The sequence below is a fragment of the Lissotriton vulgaris genome, chromosome 3_1, assembly GCF_964263255.1.
Source record: "Lissotriton vulgaris chromosome 3_1, aLisVul1.2, whole genome shotgun sequence".
NCBI classification, from domain to species: Eukaryota; Metazoa; Chordata; class Amphibia; order Caudata; family Salamandridae; genus Lissotriton; species Lissotriton vulgaris.
In genome coordinates this window covers 1514167397-1514186186 of record NC_141689.1, presented here as the reverse complement: position 1 = coordinate 1514186186, position 18790 = coordinate 1514167397, and the positions used below count along the sequence as shown (strand labels likewise).

General features: G+C 51.2%; 1 protein-coding gene across 4 annotated transcripts in view; it reads right to left on the bottom strand.

Moving 5' to 3' along the window:
- LIN54 (lin-54 DREAM MuvB core complex component) overlaps window positions 1–18790 on the bottom strand; it is a 620706-nt gene that overhangs the window by 555002 nt on the left and 46914 nt on the right. The window contains exon 1 of one of the 4 annotated variants that reach the window (XM_086961988.1): window positions 910–1115. The exons of 2 other annotated variants lie outside the window; for them this stretch is intronic. The gene's annotated coding sequence lies outside the window, so the exon portion shown is untranslated. Of the gene's footprint in view, window positions 1–909; window positions 1116–18790 lie in introns of those variants that run through there. One more of the 4 variants, XM_086961991.1, reaches the window with a different exon arrangement.

Below are 18790 nucleotides of genomic sequence, written 5' to 3'. Positions count from 1 at the left end.
TCAGGGGTCAGACTCCCCTAACTTCTACCAAACACACTCCTCCAACAAAAAGCCAGGCCTGTTGACTTCGCCAATAGTTGTCCTTTGCCGAGATGTCTACTACATGAAGAGTGTGAGGACTTTGACGAGAAGAGATGGAGTCTGTGCAAAGAAGATTACCGGTAAATAAAAACGTGTTTATTTCGAATGAACGAAAAGCTTTTACACCAACTAAGTTAATTTACAATCCAAAATACTCTGTACAATGTACGCACGCGAATATCTCTCGTACAAAAATCTTTAAAGTGGCGCAACAAAAAAATATATATATGGGAGGTATGGTCTGTTTATGGACATTCTCCTTGCATCTATCTTAAGGGGCAATCAAATTACAAACATTAGCATACTATTCAAAAAGCAGCATCGGCAGTTAAGTGCGCTCACAGCCCAGCCACCCTGCGAACATCGGAACACTTGTAATATGGAGCATCCAAACAGAGCGCACTTATTTAGGAAAAACATGAAAGCCTGAGTGGAACGTAAAAAAAATATGCAAGTAGTTCGTACTAATATCTTTTTTTTTTACACATTTAGGATACCGCGCTGTGAATGATACTTTAGCAGTTCCTGGCACTTTTAATTTTTCCAAGTCTCGATCCAAAATGTCCCTCAACTATTAATTCGGCCAAAAAAAAACTATCAGCATGAAGCAGGACAGCGGATAGCAAACAGATAGGAGTGCTTCTGCGGTCGTGCTGGGAGCAGGCACAATGCTGTAACATGTTTACTCTGTGGGCAGCGGCGCTGCCCGGGGCCAGCCTGTCATCTGCGCCCCTCGCCACAACCTCTCCGGAGAAGGCGGGGATGGGGGTCCTCTACTAGGCGCTCGGGAGACCAAACTCGCACCCCCTCCCCCACCCTCCAGCTCACCTCGGTGACAGCTCTCCGATGGAGTTTAGTGGGGTGCCAGGCTGCCCTTTCCGGGCTCCCCTGGGGGCACACGGTTCTCCTTCGCAGGGCGCAGAGGGGGCTCTAGAGATAAGGTGTCTAAGACGGAGGGCCTCGTCTCCGCGGCTCAGAGGCTGGGATTGTATTTCGAAAGATCCGCCATTTTCACCTCGTCATCCCCCGCCGCCGCCCGCACCGGAACCAGCTGGTTGACACCCCCGGAGCAGGGAGCCAAGGCGACAGGGACTCACCCTCCGCCCGACTCATCTTAGTACACACACTTAGCCACGCGCACTCAAGTGGAAGTAAAGCACCCCACATACTCCCCCGAGATATCCATAATCATCGCACTATAGAGCACTGAATGGGAAGGAGGCAGCGCGCTTGAGATACACAATATCTCAACATTTTAACAGCTCAGCATAAAGATTTCACAGGTACGAGTTGATTTTGCCTGCCAACTTGTGAGGGTCATCGCAAAACTTTTTTTTTTAACTTGGTGAGAGAATAGCCAAAGTTATAGGTGATTTATACCACAAAGAACGTAGTTACAAGGTTCCACCTCACCGACTACAAACGTAAGCGTTGATTGGTCCTGCAAGGTAGTAATTTGTTTTTAAAACAGGTGGTCAAATTATTATAGGCACACAGTAAGTCACCCATGTATTTTCCACTCCGATTTAAAAAAATGACTTTCGGTACAACTAACGTTTAAACTGGTGCAGTTTTTCCCTTGCCTCTAGCGAGGAGTAACAAAACTGTGTGTGAAACTATATGTACCCTTTTTAGATGAAATATGGTTAACCAGGTTTGCTTTTCCTATTGCCATTTCTTAGCCAAACCTCTTTTTCCTAGCTAATGAACTCCTGTTAATGGATACTGGATTGCCTGCAAGCAATTGTCACCGGAACCAATGTGCTTACGCACACAAAATCCCAATAGGCACACTAGGTTCCGAATAAGCACGTTGCAAAATCTTCAGCTTTTTTTCTTAGTCAGTTAAGAACTATAGTAAACTCCCACAGTTCGATACAACAGCGGGGCTCCCCTTTCATCCACACATCGCTCTGTACCAGTCAACCAAAGAAAGCACTAGTAGATCCAGCAGAACCTCTATGTGGCTCCAGCACAGTGCCTCGCGTGCACTCAGTCCGATGCAGTTAAGGCAGGAAAAGGCAAACAAGCTGTCCCCAGTCTTCGACTTGTCATTGGAGGCAACGTGAGTTGAACTTCGGCAATGCAAGACAGGCAATCAGCCTGAGAAGTCAACAATGCCATCCAACATCAGCCAATCATGCATCTGGTGCAAATGTTGAAGTTGTACAGCATCTAAGTAAGAAAGGTTTTTCTAGCTGAACCTTTATGAGCCACTTGGCAGGAGATGGAGCCTACCCAATTCCGGCTAGACTGCTCATTTATTATGTATTGTGTTTGATGGTATGTGGTTGTCCTGCTCCTGTAATAACACAAATGAGCTATAACAGCCCTGACACAGAACACTACTCAAAGGAATGGTAAGCGATTGACACAAGCATTCCTATCCAACACTATTCGGTTATCCCAAATAATCCTTCATTACTAGTATGCAGTACTTCCCATTACCTTATAAAAGTAGAAGATATATTTAACCATACAAGCAACTGTGTTAGTGATTAATCATTTTCCATTATTCTGAAAAAAATGATGGTGGTGGTCCCATCTTAGGAGAAACCCTTATTTGCTGAAAGCAAGCCCACCTGTTTCAGCCACTCCTATTTCTAGAAAACTTTAATGCTAGACTTCCAACTCATAGGCACTGGGCGTTTGTTTCTCTTGCCCAGCCAGCCAGCTCTACCCACCCACTGAATAATTTAGATTTCTGCAGTCGGAACCACTTCTTAAGTAAAGTTAATTTGACCGATATGGTATTCAAACATGAATATCTGCAGCAGTGCATGACAACACAAACTTGTCAAATCTCAAAACACATCCACACACAATGTTTAAAGAACTAACTAATCGGAGAACTACTGTATTCATAGTAATACGTAGCTTACATCGTTTAAGAGATTATGGAAAATATGCAGCTTGTTCAAAAAGTTTCTTTGGTTTCTAAGCTGAATAACTTCATAGCTTTGCCCCTTGTTCGTATTCTATTCAGGTTTTAACTAAAACCGTAAATACACACTTCCCCCTAGAATAAGATAATAAATGACAAAGAATACTTGCTCAATACTGTAGCATAATCCCAATTCAGGGTACCATAGGATGCTACTGACTTTATTGCTTGGACAGCCCCTTGTAAGCCAATATTGGCTCACTGTCCAAACACTGCTCAAGTAGCTACCTTCTTACTTGGGATCAGGAATCTCTTCTAAATAGTTTGGCGTTCTCAGGATATAATATTATTAAAGAAAGTCTCTTAGACTCAATGCTATTCCAGTAGCTTCTATTTACATATGTAGATCAAAACATTGTTTATACTGACATGAACAAGAAAGAACCTGCTCACTCCTCCCCTGGCCAGTGTATTGCAGCCAAGACTTACTACAAGCCACCGCAATTTTGCACCTCTCCCCATTTCATGTTTCTGTACCGAGAACAGGAAGATACATTTTGCCAACAAATCTAATGAACGCTGACCGAATTCTAACCTCAAGTCCGGGACCACTGTACACAAATGGAACAAGTTTCCTTCGAGGTGGTAAAAATGGTCCCTCAGCTAAATGAAAAAAAAACGACTCCATCCCGATACAAGGCTGCAAGAACAATTAATTTTATATACCCAATTAAACGTGATTAAATCTTACAATAACATGGAGGATCTAATGGACACTTATTCCAACAACTCATTTATCTATAATTTTGCAAACATGAAACCCAAACGTTATCATTCATCCACTGTGTCAAATTTCCCTTCAATTGCTTGACTAGTGCTGGCTTTGAACAAAATCTTGCACTTTTATTTCCGGAACCTGCCCAAGTGGGCGTGGCCACCACTCTGGCCTTCTGGTTCTTGTGGTGCACGAAAATGAAACTCTAGTGAGTGAGTTCAAAGTACAGTAAAGTCAGCGGTAGAAGTGGGTGGGGACGGAAGGGCACGGCAATGCCGGTTTCTGGCATTACAGCCGTCTTCGGCCCGGCTTGCTTGAATCCTGATGGTGCAGTGAGCAAGGGACTCATGTCTGAGCATACCCTTCCACACTCGTAGTGGCCAAAACGATTCAAAAAGGGGGTGGTGATGGACAGAGTATCTTAATTAAGCAGAACACTCCTACCCAGTCAACAGATCAGGGCTTGATCCATCACCGTTTTTTAGCTCACTGCACCATCCCAGTTCAGAACCTGGCTACATGCAAATTAGTCTGACCCTGGCCCAGTGCATCATGGGAACAGTGACATAGTCTGTCACTCAGAACCACAAATCCACGCCACCAATTCCGAAAAAAAATCGGACGCTTGCGGCCGCCATTTTTTTTTTCTCGTCTGCCGGTGAGGATCGTCTTGGTCTTGTTGAATCATGTCGTGCCTAAGGATGGGCTAGGGAGGAACCCGAGCCGCCCCAACCGGTCGAGCAGGTAAGGAAGAAACAGCTTGTTGACACCGTTATGTTTGCTGCACGCATGCTCCCTGCTAGGTTTCCTGGTGTGCGGCGGCTATCCCACTTCAGTGAAGTTTTCTGTTCTTCTCGAGGCCTCCTGGGACCTCGAAGGACAGTGCGCCGAGACCTGGGCCAGGGACGTGCTGAGGCGCTAGAGTGCTGCTTTTGCCCTGGGCGGGGCAGGGAGAAGAGACCGGTGAGGCTAGGAAGTGAGGCACCGCCAGGTGGAAAGCAAACTATTGGCCCGCTTACCCGTTACCAGCCTCCAGCCCGGCGGCCCAGCCATGCCCAGAGCCTTCCTGGTGAAGCGGCGTAGCCCGCAACCCTCCGCCCGCAGCTGGCACGAACTGCCCGACGAACAGTGGGGGGACAACTACGTACCTGGTGAGTAACCGGCACTGCCTCTTCTTAACCTGGGGCACAGAGCGAAGTCTGCGAAAGAGAGAAGCAGATACACGCAAGTGGTTTATGACATAGAGTTAAAAAAGTTTTTGGAACGGAACTCACCTTGTCTAAGAATAACTTCTCATGGTAACATTTTGGTGAAACTAAATCTGAAACGATGCAGGTGTGCAGGTTGAGAGTTGTTTTGTTGTGGGTGGGCGACTTGAAAACTCAAGTTATTTGATGGACGGGTGTTAATTTAATTCTATTTGCAAGATAAACTGAATATGAAATACAATTTCAATTCTGGGTATCTTACTGGGGGTCTAAGACCTTGTATCTTCAAAACAATTGTAACACGCGCGTCTTTCACTCTTGTGATTTGATTGAATCACAGAGTTTCAAACTTTAATTTTTGCATCTAAGCGGGGGAGGTGTTCAGGTACTGCCGGGACTCGGGCAGTACCACAGGGACAAGGTGTGCGTGAACGCCCAGGCCGGAGGCCGCAGGTGGAAGGCATGGGGGGCGGCAGAGAGCCTGGCAGACCTGCTCTGGAGATCCGCTAAGTCTCACTGTGCCCCCGGGCTCTCTCACCCTGACTGGATTAGGCGACGTGGACGTCTATTGTCCCCAGGGGCCGCTTCTTTTGCGCGCAACGGTTTCCCACCGGGCAGGCTCTAGCCCTGCCCTCATGTCCGAGGGGACGGCCTGTGGGTGCAGAGGGTACAGTAGTGCCGGCGGGGCGGCATGTGGACTCCCTCAGAGAGCGCGCTCAGAGCCTTGGGGGAATGCTGGGGTTGGGGGCAACATAGCGGCAGGATATCTCAGGTGAGAAACCAGGAAAAGGCTTCCAGGGTTGGAAAATGTATTAAAGCATTAATTTAAATGGTACTTTTGGTGGCGGAGAGGGTACAGCACCCGGAGAGGTAATACTGGTGGTAGAGCGACGATTAATTTATTCAACCTTATAGTGGTAATTCGGGGGTGACATGATGTGAACAGTTCGAGGGGGTTGTTCATTTGGGTACAGCGATTAATCCAAAGAACGTCGGTAACTTATTTGGATGGGTCGGTACATCCGTCTGGCCCGGTTCATCCTTCACTTCCCTGAATCGAACGGAACCTCGCTCCATCCCGCCGCTTACGGGTGGGATGCGCTTCACGTCTTCTATTGCTAGATGTTTGTCACCCTCCCCCACCCAACTGTAACTGAAACCTCCTCTGCACCAGCAGCTACGCCCTAAATTCAAACACAACCTCTCACCTGCCACCTCCTACCGTTCGCTCGGGCTACCGTGGCCCCCACCCCCCGTTGAGGACTTGGACCCGGCACACACAAGGCTGCTTTAGATAAGTTGAGGCTTGGTCTATCCTTGTTCCGGGGTTGGCCGGTCCGCCCCATGTGTGCAGGTGAGCAGCAGCGCCGAACAACCGAGAGGTTGGGGACTGGCGGCCTGGTACACGTTCAGGAGCAGGGGGTGAGGCGCATACTGTCGAAGCAAATCAATCTTAGTACAAAGTAAGCCATCAAATGGGAGAATGCGGGCGGAAGATTCCTTTTGGTTTTACATGGAAGTCTTGTACATACACTAGAAGAAAGTGTGACTTGCAGTTCAGAACCGAAAACAATTGGCCAGAGTAAGCCTCAACAATAATATAATCTAGAGTGCCAAAAACAGTAAAGATATGGTTGCCACCAGTCCTGTATTTTCGAAACAGGTCAATATGTTTATATGTGACCTGAAAAAATTTAGAAAAACAGCGACTCACCAAGGCCAGTATTTTTTCCGTTTTGAAATATACAACTTAAACGACAAACTTGTGAAGCAACCGCATAACTGCCATGTTGAAGTGGACGTAGGAGTGTTCAATGCAATATTGGAGTGCCAACTGTTGGACCCTTCATAATCTGAAAGAAGGGCTAATATTTATCTCAAAAAGTTATCAATTCTCCAGACGGCCTCAGAGTGCAAATCTGAAAAAGGATTTCAGCATTTAAATGTTATGTAAGCGCAAAAATACTGGGGGCTGCTCCCCACCCTCCCCTGCTCTGTATGGGCCACGTCCCAGCAGAGTTAAAGGAAGAGTAATTAATGTAATACCTCTATGACCGTCTTTCTTGTCTTAGACATTACTTGTGAGGTGAACCCTAAGCCCCGCCCACCTATACCCATGCCATAAAGAGGCTGGCATTCTCCTGTTTATCTCTGAGAGTATGAAACAGTCTTCAGAAAGAGTATGTGCCCCCTGCTGGCTTTGGGTCTCCATCGTCAACTTCATCAGGCTCTCCCTGCTTCGTTTAGATTGAGAGAAGTGTGTGCCGTGGCAATCTCACCTAGGGGAAATATTGGAAGTGATCCCAAGGGTGTTTAATGGCCCTGGTGGTGTGGTTAAGGTTACCGATTTGATGGACTGTTGACCTTTAATTGGCTGATCAGTTTGTACTTGGTTTCTTGGGTTTGCTTGGATTGGAGGCAGCGTTTCAGCTTTCCTGAAATCCGCTAACCCCAGGAAAGGTCAGAGTAGCAGTAGTGTCACTTGTCTGCCCAATAGGATGGCTGTACTGCCCATGCGTGAGCTTTCACTTGTGACAACCAGTCTTTAAATGAGAGATGCTCGTTTTGGGAGTTGGTAACACAATGTTTATTGATTAGCAGGCGTTTCATACCTGTTATAAGTCTTCAATTGATGGAGCTAACCTGAGCTCTGGGGTGGAGGAGTGATGGCCTACACACATATTCTAGTCCTACGGATGAGCAGAACATTGTTTTTAGGTCTGGTAGCCCAGTGGGTTCAGTTGAACAACATTGAGACTACAATTCCCAGAAAGCCCAAGATTGCAATGCGGTGTCCTCGTAATATGATGTGTATTGTAACCCTAGTGTATTTGTGTAATAATGTGTATGACTCGTTAGGGTAATGACGTGTCTAGCTTTGGAATCTGGTATGTGCAGGAACCCAAGTTACCGTATATATCAGAATTCCGAGTCATGTGGACACTCCCCCTCCCCCCCCCCCCTTGAAGCGTTAACCAAATGTAGGAAACAGCATACCTCTAATTTTCACCAGGTCAATTTGGCCAGGTCAAACATGCCGGAATTTACTGGGGGGAAATGCCTGGTAAATACCAGTTAGCTCTAAAATTAACTTCTCTATCCCTATTTTTGAGGGTGGAGGCACTTGTGGCATTACTTACTCACCTGGTAATTTCCAAACCATAGGTTGACAGAATTTACTTTGTGTGGGACCTACGTTTGCTAGTATGTGTAGCTCTATTGTGTTTTGGTGTTTGTGGCTATACATGCATGATTCATGGTGGGTGGGTGGTTCTTGTATGTGGTTCTTGTGTTGTGTGGATCAATTGTTTGTGTGGATATTTGTGGTTTTGGGATGTGTGTGTTTGCGTTAGTGTGTCTGGCTCTTGAGTTTACTTTTGAGAATGACTTCTTTTGGTGTTTTTTTCTGTTAAGTGTGTATATGTGTGCTCTTGAATATGTATTAGTCGTGTGTATGAACAGATGTTTCAGTGTGCTTGTGTGTCTTTCAAGTTTGCCTGTCTATTGCCTGACTGTATATGTGTGTCATGCTTTGTCCTGGGAATTATGAGTATGTGTGTGCCAAGCTCCTTTCTGTGCTAATGTGGATGGATGGCTCTTGAATTTGTGTTAAAACGTTTTTGTGTGGCTTCTCTGTGCTGGGATGTGGCTCTTTGTGTGTGTCCACCTCATTTACGTATGTTGTATGTGCATACGTTGATGCATGTATGCGTCAACATTTAGCTACAATTGAGCAATTACAAATTAACCCTTCTCCAACCGAAAACACTCAAGAATACAAATGGGGGTGGGGCGGAGCTTGCCGGCAGCGATGGCAGCCGCTTGAAAGCGCAGCTCCGCCAAATCGCCTCCAATATCCTTCATATATCCTTTCCCCCACAGCGCTGGACATCGGGCGGGATCACTGCTTCACCCCCGCCTACCGCTGACACACCCGGCACCAAAGTCGGAGTCCAGGCGAGGCCGCAGGGCACTGGAGACGGCGAGCGGAGGCGCCGAGGCGGAGGGCCGCGGAGCCGCGGCCTCAGGTAGTTCTGCCCCCGAGCTGCGTCACAGGACGTGCGGCGCAACCGCTGCCTGCGGCCCGAGTGACGTCATGGGCCTGCTTTCCGGCCCCGGGGGATCGGCTGGTACAGCCGTGTAAGGCTGCACTCTGCACAAAGGAGTGCCGGGACAACGTGGAAGGCCCCCATTGACACCCCCTGCACAGCGGATAGTTTCTGCCTCGGAGGAGGTAGTGCACTGAATTTCAGCACACGTGGCTGGGCCCGGCGCAGAGCAGACCCCCGGACACTTCTCCTGGTTCCCGCTTGCACGCATCGGCCGGGGGGCACTCCCTGCCCCCCCCCCCCTAGCGGGCCAACGTGATGTAAGGCGCCTGGCCCGAGGAGGCGACCACGACGGCGGCAACTTGGCTGAGGCTGCGCCCCAGGTCAAGAGAGAGCCCACGGGGGGGACGCATTGTTGCTCTGGACCATATTCACCCCAGACAGGGTAGTGGGAAACATCGCAACAAGTGCCCCACGGCATGGGCAGGGGGCGCGGGGGACGGTGATGGTCCCGAGGCGCCAGGAAGGGTTCGACCAGCGGCCTCCTCCCCTTCCCAGCGGAGGTTGCTGACACGTGGAAGGTCGAGCTGGGGAGCCCGGGAGATCCCCCACAAAAAACACAACCCACCAACCCCCCCCACCCCCCCCCACCCCGCCCCGGGGCCAGCAGGACAAGAGGAGGCCCGACGGAGCGGCTGCGAGGCAAGATGGGGAAAGGGGACGCGAAGCAGTCAAAACTCCCATTCGAGCAGCGTCGCACCAGGCCTGTGGACTCGGGAGAAGCAGACAGTGGGCAGGCCTCTGCGGCGCAGGAGAGCTCTATCTACGCCGGCATAAAAGACCTGCTGGTCACCATGGAAAAGGGCCTGCAGGAGAGTATGGCATCGATTGGTACCAAGATTGACGCCCTCACCTACCGCATGGACAGGATGTCGGAAAGGGTCGACAAACAAGCAGAACACCTCAACATGTCCGAAAGACGGCTCACGAAGTGGAAGAAGGGCAGATGGAACTTGATAAGGACCGCAAGCACATGACGAAGTTATTGCAGGTCATACAGGACAAGTCCGAGGATTTGGAAGCGCGCTCCAGGAGGTCCAACATACGGATCACGGGGTTGCCGGAGACGACCCAAACGGGCAAAATGGAGCTATTTGTGGAAAAGCTGCTGACCAGCCTGCTGGGGGAAGGCGCATTCTCCAACATGTTCATAGTGGAGAGGGCGCACCGCTCTTTGAGACCGCGTCCACCACCGGGAGCCTCCCCCAGGCCCATAATAGCTAAACTCCTAAATTACCGAGACAGGGACTCGGCTCTGAGAGTCGCGCAGGAGAAAGGCCAGCAACAATTTGAGGGATCCAACATTTCCTTATACCCTGACTTCACTGCTCGAGTACAGGAGGATCGGAGACGTTTTGCCCCTTACAAACAACATATGAGAGACCTTGGGCTGGACTACGCAATGCTGTATCCGGCAAAGCTGCGGATAAATCAGGGTGGTCACTCCCATTTCTTTATGGACTCAAAAGAGCTTCAAAAGGCGCTGAAATCCTGGGCAAAAAAACGGCGCAACAGCCCGAGGGATAGACCAGAGGACCCGGGCTCCTCCAGTGGTCTGGAGGATCAAGAATGACGGCTCAGCCTCTTTGGACTCGTCCAGTTGATAACAAGCCGGCGCTCCGCCACGGAGAGGTACCGAGCAGCCAGTTTTGCTCGGGGGTCCTCACGGCGAGACGAACTGTGCAGTTGGGGTGAGCTGTCGACACATTGGGAGTGAGCACGAACTTCGTCACATGGTGAAATTGTTCCTGTATATGGGGGCTTGTTTGACCTTGGTGCCACTTGAGTACACTACTTGCTCACTCTGACTTACTAGCTTACAGGAGACTGTTGGAGCTGGCAGTTTCTTCTCCCTGATCTACATAGATTTTTCAAAGTGTGGGGTGTTGGGGCGGCGGGTGGGTGGGGCGTTTGATTTCGACTGACGGGGACACTGGTCACGATTACTGTTTCCGTTATAGAATGCTGTGGTAGAATTACTGATAAGTGATGTGGCGGGGATCCGGATGGCGAACGTTGGTTTTGGTTACATGCTTTCTACAGTTCTTTTGGTGACCTCTGCCCTAGAGCTGATCGCACACAGGGTTCCGGCTGGGCCCTATGGTTTTGTTTTGGGGGAACTAGGGATGGGGGAGGTCTATCGTGTCATGCTAGGCCAAGTTGGGGTTGGTCTGCTGTGGGTGGAGGGGGGGGGGAGGGCATGGTTGCCATTACGAGACAATGGGAGAGTTACAATTGTTATGTTCTGTTTACATGTGCCTTGCCTCAAAGTACTCAATGCCTCTGCGTCGACTGTCTGATTGCCTGCTCTTTAGTCTGCTCAAGACAATTGCATATGATGATACTCCCCGGGTGGCGCCCTGATGGCTGAGGGGGAGGTTGGAAGGGCGGATGAGCGCCCTGGGTTGGTACACGCTTTGACTTGGAATGTGAGGGGGCTGAACGATCACAGGAAGCTTAGAAAGGTACTCTGCTATCTTAGACGCCACAATATCGATATCGCACTACTACAAGAAACACATCTTCCACTCACCAGTAACATGCTGCACACCAGGAGTTTAGCGGGTAACATAGAAGTTGCGGGGTTCACCACTCACGCGCTGGGCGTCCTCACCTGGATAAACCCGAAATCGGGATTTCACCTGCAGACCATTCGGGTCGACCCAGAGGGGAGGTATGTCCTGGCGTCCCGCACAGGGAGGGGGATGGAATTGCTAGTGGTTAACACCTATGGCCCCAATTTTGACTCTCCTGTATTTTTTGACTCCCTGGCCACAGATCTCCAACCACAACAAGTCACACATACTATGGGGTGGGGATTTCAACTTGACGCTAAACCCTGACTTAGATAGGTCCTCGGGTCCCCCCCAGCGGCCCTCCGCAGCCGCGCAGTCCCTCTCCGCGAAGCTGGTGATGTTGGATATGATAGATGTGTGGCGGAGCAGAAATGTCGGGAAGAGTGGTTTCACCCATTACTCGGCGTTTCACGACATACATACGAGGATAGATTACTGGTTTGCTACTGCAGGTTCTGATCGCTTGATCAAGTGCTGCAAAGTTCTCCCCCGCACCCTTCCGGACCACTCCCCCATTCTGTTAACCCTGGAGACCCCAGTGAAAGGTTACGCTCCGTTCACCTGGCGCTTCCCACCGTATTCTTTACTGGATCCGGTTTTCCGTGGAGAGTTGGTGGAGGCGATCGAGGTGTTTTTTGAGACAAATGTAGGCTCGGTTGAAGACTTCCAAACGGTGTGGGAGGCATTCAAAGTCTATATTCGAGGGATAGCAATGTCCAAGCACTCTAGTGTCTTGAAGACTACCAGAGCCACTCTGGCCGACCTTGAGCGGCAATTGCACGCTTTGGAAATTGGATCCCGCTCCGACCCGGACGACTCCGTGGAGAATGAAACGAAGCGTCTATTAATGGAATACCACGAGGCGGCCGACAGAGGTACTACACCTGGGCAAATATGCCACGGCACGCACTTACGGTGAGGGAGAGAGACCGGGCGCTGTCCTAGCTAACATTGTCAAAGGCCAGAGGAGAAAGGCGCATATTCCTGATTTAAAGAACGCTAGCGGGGATAGGGTGTCGGATGAGGCGGAGATGGCGGCAGTCTTTCGGGACTACTATGCGGAGCTATATTCCTCCAAAAGCGGAGATCTGACGGATGAAATACGTGATTATTTAGAGCATATACAGCTACCATTTCTCCCGCACTCTGACAGGGAATTCCTGATGTGCCCCATTCAGCTGGACGAAATTAGGGAAGCATTAGCCTCCATGAGATCGGGTAGTGCGCCGGGCATGGATGGCTTTTCTGTCGATTTCTACAAAGCGTTCCAAGAACAACTACTGCCGCACGTCCACGCCCTCCTAGACGACATAGGGGCCCAAGGTACTATGCCTAGCTCTATGAGGGAGGCAATGATAGTTACCATTCTTAAGCCGGGTAAGCCATACGCCGACTGTAGCTCATATCGCCCGATCTCGCTGCTAAACGTGGACACCAAACTATATGCGAAAGTACTTGCGAACAGACTGGCACTTCTAGCCCCGGATTTAGTAGCTCCAGAACAGGCGGGATTCATCCCATCCAGAAATCTGACTTATAATATCAGGACTGTCTTGGGCACCATTCAACATGTGAAGCAAGACACGCCAGCGGTAGCGCTCTTTTTAGACATGGAGAAGGCGTTCAACTCCGTAGAGTGGCCATTCCTTCTACAGGTACTACGAAGAATGGGCCTGGGCGAACCCTTTATCCAAATGATTGGCGCGCTCTATGATGGCCGGCGGCTAGGGTCCGGGTAGGCAATGCGGTGTCCCCCCCCTTGTTCATAGGGAGAGGCACCCGCCAGGGATGCCCTCTGTCCCCTTTACTATACGTGCTTGCTGCTGAACCCCTCGCCTGTGCCCTGAGAGAGTATCATAGTCACAAGGGAGTTCGGTTCCCCACATACAAGCTGGTCGTATCTATGTACGCGGACGACACCTTGCTATACGCCCACGACCCGGTCGTCTCACTTCCCCCACTCCTGAGAGAGGTGGTCCGATTCGGCGCGCTCTCGGGGCTCAGGGTTAATTGGGCGAAATCTGTGGTACTGCCCCCGACTCCTGTGACGACTCGAGAGGAGACGGAGTTCCTTTATACAATGGACGGAGGAACCGATTAGATATCTGGGGATCCAGATACATACGGACCCGGATCTGCTCCTGGGGCAGAACTACGGACGAGTGGTCAGCAGGCTCGAGGACGAGATAGAAATATGGTGTAAACTACCTCTAACGCTGATGGGCCGCATAGCCCTAATGAAGATGATAGTACTACCACGGTTTCTATTCCTGTTTAACGCACTACCGATTGTACTCTCTAAATCCTTCTTCCATCACCTAACTAGTCTTCTGATCCAATTGGCATGGGCAGGCAAACAGCCGCGAGTCAAATGGACTACGCTCACCCTCCCATATAAATTGGGGGGGCTGGCAGCGCCGGATCTGGAATTGTACTACAGGGCCGCCCAGGCATCTCATCTCCATACCTGGATACATGGCGATCTGCTAATCCCGCATGTCCGCCTCGAACGATTATTCGCGCACCCTATACCGCTCCCGGCCATGATCTGCCAACCGCAGGATCGCCGGACGGGGATATTGGATTCCATATCCTCCACCAACCACGCGTGGCACTCACTCCTATTTCGCCAGGGAGGAGCATTGCTGTATTCACCGGAGATGCCGATTGAGTGGATGCGCTGGCTCCCCCCCATGGCGGACAAAGCTACCACTCGGGAACTCGCAAAACTGGGACTGAGCAAGGCGGGAGACCTCTTCCTTGACGGTTCGGCCAAAAACTGGGATCAGGCGCGGGGAAATGGAGTTGACCCTCCGCTGCTCCAGAGGTTCCACTTCCACAGAACGCGGAGCGCCCTCGCCGAACTCCTGGGTCCGGATATGTCGGAGCCTCCGGACATGCCGGAACTAACATATGTGATCACACATAAAGACCCCAAGAAACTCTTGACGAACCTTTACAGTATAGCGAGATCCCAGGGGGAGCACCAACTTATGAAAGCTCGCTTGGAGTGGCAGAGGGACCTAGGTACCTCGCTAGATGACTCGACGTGGAGCTACTGCTGCGAAAACACGAAGCGCATTTCCCTAAATGGAAAACACCGACTTCTACACATTAAATTCCTACAAAGAGTGTACTACACCCCAGTACGGCTTCACAGGTACGGGCTGCGTTCGGAGGCACACTGCGAGCGGTGCAGAGCGGCAGACACGGACTTCTTGCATTTGGCGTGGGTTTGGCCGGGGATACATAGATTTTGGCGAGACATTTTTTATGAGATGAGTAGGATTCTGGAAGTTGACTTAGACATGGACCCGGGATTAGCACTAATAGGCAACTCAAAAAGACTTCCGGGGGCGATGCGCAGGCTTACGGACCTGGGGATGGCGAGGAGAGTGGTAGCTCAGTGCTGGATGTGGGGCCCTCTTCCTACCAAAGCTAGATGGTCACGTGACATGCTATACTGCTCCACACAGACGGAGGCATACAGTGAGCTGTTACCCCCCAGGTCCCGCCCGAAGAACTTCTGGGCCCTTTATAGGACTTACTTGCAGGGGCAGCTGACAGAGAAGGAGGACTTCACAGACAGCACCCCCTCGGGGGCAGCTACAGATCCCACACACGATCTAGAATAGGATACTGACACCGGGAGGGGAGGATACCAGGGGAGTAGGGGGCTTAGGGGGAGAGGACAGGGGGAGTAGGGGTCCCGGGAGGGGGGTATTTTACGGGGTGGACCACACACTGTCCGATTTCTTTACTAGCAGGGGTACAAACAGAGTGATTCAAGATCAAACCCCTCCCCATTCAAGGCCCCTTTGCTATCAATGGGTTGGTCACGGATGGAGGGAGGGACGGGGTGCGAACACAGTCATTGCAGAGCTGGCTACACTAGGAGGTGCGAGGTACTTGGGTAAAGGCTATGGGCAAGATTAGAGGGGGGGGGGGAGTTGTTCTGAGGGAGTTCAGGGGTTGGTGAGAAGGGCGAAAATTGAAAAACGCACAGAAAGACGGGCAACCGCCCATTGATAAGACCTGCACTACATAATGGAACTCGGATGCACCTATGCGCCGCCGGACCCCGGGTTGTCAGCCCAAAGGCTATGTACTACCGGTAAAGCGCTTAAAGCTACTAACTATGTCGCGGCCGTCGCCGGAGGGGTTGTGGGCCAGAAGCTGTGTAAACTGTATTTCCTTACTCTGTGCAATAAAAAAATAAATAAATAAATAAAAAAAAAGAATACAAAATGGGACATCTATTACGCTTGACTTGACTAGATCACCTCAAACAAAACATTGTGGGTCAAACCTAGCCAGGTACCATCCCTAGTTTCACTCTCTCTGTGTGCACCGGAGGGGGCCAAAATGCACTAGTTTGTCCCTGGATTTGTTTATTAGAACAAAGTTCCTAAAACTTTCTTCATATTCTTTTTCACTGCAGTGTAGATGGCTACCTCTGTAGCTATTATTCGGAGTCAATATATATGCAGGTGGTTATTTCTAACCGCTACTGTGGAGGTGTGCTGATGGCAGGAGCAGTGTTGGCCGTTGTAGTAGGGGAACCATGCAGTGGTTTTACGTGGGGGAGGGGTGGGGGCAGCTGCAATGGTAATGAATGGAGGAGGTTTTGGAAGATGTTGTGATGATGAAATGGGAGAAGAAAACGTAGGAGACCTCTGCATTGGTGATGCTGGTGTGTGCGTGGCTCTGTCTGTGTGTGCGCGGCACTGTTTGTGTGTGTGTGTGTGTGTGCGCGGCACTGTTTGTGTGTGTGTGTGCGCGGCACTGTTTGTGTTTGTGTGTGCGCGTGTGTGCGGCTCTGTTTGTGTGTGTGTGTGTGCGGCTCAGTTTGTGTGCGCGGCTCTGTCGTGTGTGCGTGTGTGCGTGTGTGCGTATGTGCGTGTGTGTGTAGCTGCCCCACCCCCCCTCCTGGCGGGCCGCCAATCCCGGACTGCACCCCGACGAAGGAGCCAGCTCAACACGGGCGGTGAGGCCAGAGAGAGCCAGTTGGGTGGGCAAAGGGAGCACGGACTCCTGCCAGACAGCCAAGGACAGGTCCCGCAAATGAGGATCGGCCGCACCGTGACCAGGACTCACAAAGCGTACCAAGCGCACCCAGATTGCGCGACACTGGCATGCGGGGCACAGCCCCCTATCCAACAGAACCCCGAACACCATAGCCAGAGGGTCTGAGCGGACACCCTGCCCCGCAACCCCCGGCTCCTCCCACGCGATAGCCCGCCAAGCGGATGAACCGAAGGCAGAAGCCGGAGGCTCCTCGCACCCGCACGGCCAGATTAACAGACCCCACCGCCCTCTACCGCCCGCAAGTCCAGGCCCACCATCCACCACATACCCCCAAGCATGCCCAGGGCCCTGCACCCTCAATCCATCCCACAACCATGCAGGCAGTACCCAAATACCAGGACCCAGGGTAGGAACGAGTTACAGGGAAAAGAGGCGGGGGCCGGGGGGGGCTTGAAGCAAAAACCACTCACACCGGGCAGCATTGCACGTCTGGTCCAGGGGGTGGAGAGGGTCAGTCCACGCGGCCAAAGGAACCGCCAGCTCCCCCCATGCCGGCCCGACCAGGCAGAAGAAAACAGCAGGCTGACCAGCTCCGATCCGAACCTACGATGCTGAGAATGACAACCTGGCGCCGAGCAAGAGGCCGCAGAGCCCCCCGGAAAGCAGGGCTCAGCGCACTAGCATGGTACAGAAGATCGGGACGATGGAGGGGGGAGGGGGGAGGGGGGCGGGACACACATGGCAGGAAACCTCCGGGAGTCGGCTCGGAGTAGGGAGTGGGTCGGGTCTGCGTCCTCACAGGGAGAGCCGTCCGGCTGCTGTGACCAAGGATGCCGAAGAAAGAAAAAAAAAAACCCGCCCACCGCCGCATGACGTGGGCAAAAAGCGAAAAATTCTACGGAACGCCCACGAATCGCCTCGGACAATGACGGACATATCTCTGTTCCAATGGCTAGCCTCTATTTATGGAGCTAGCCAATGGAACAGAGAGGCGGTACAAAGCCCCATACTGGTAAACAAAAACGGAGACACGAGATTCCTTGAGCTGCATCCAAAAGGACCAGGTGATTACACCACACAGTCAGATGCGGTTGGTATGGACTAGGTAAGACACCAGGGTTGGATTTGTGGTGTGTAAACAGGAGCTGGGCTCCCCTTTCAGATGTCATGGATTCAAACTAACTTAACGGAGGTTTAGAATCCCCCATCCTAGATGTAGTTTGAGTCCCTACGTCGAACATGGTTAGAGTCCCTATTCCTTTCCAGGATGGGGATTGGATTCCCAAGAGAAGTTGGCCCTTCCTTAGTATAGAAGGTTGGATCGACTACAGTACAGGAGGTTGGTTCCTCCACGGCAGAATATGTAAAGTCCCAAGGGTTTATTAGAATTTTGGAAAGATTGACAATTTAAATGTTACAATGGGTATCTGTTGCAAACTAGATCTAGTCAAACCAGAAACTGCAGTAAAACAAATGTTTTACCATTGCATGTCTGAGTGATATATTTTGTTATATGTTTAACCCCTTGCATGCTGGTGACGGCTCCCGTCCGTCATGGCACACAGTGCTCGTGTGCTGATGACGGCCGGGAGCCGTCACGACCACGCCCGTGATCGGAATGTGCCACAGAGGTGCGGAATTCCGACCGCAAGCAAGGGGTTAAGTGATGCAACCAAGGTAAGAGATCTTTTGAGACTCTACTGCAGAGGTCTTCAATCTGTGGGGCGCGACCCCCAGGGGGGTCGTGGAGTCCTTGGAAGGGGGTCGCAGATTCTGTCAGAGTGCAGTTCCTGGCTTGGGCTGATCGAGGGTGCTCACGGTGGAGGCCTAATTCACACCGATGTGTGAAAAACATCAAAGCCTCATTAACAAGTAAAAGGTCATTTTAAGACCTGTCAAGTACTCGGGTGTGGCTGTGTGTGTGTGTGTCTGAAGCTGTTTCGAGCTGGGGGAGGAGGGGAAGGGGGGGGGGCGGAGGGGGGCTGGGGGAGCAGGATGTAGTGTAGCCCTTTGAGGTAATGAATATTGCGCGCCTGGAGCTGTGGGTCCCGTGACACGTCCCCCGCCCCCAGCAGGAAGGAACAGAGATGCCCTCCCATGATCATTGGGAAAGAAGGAAGAAGACTCAG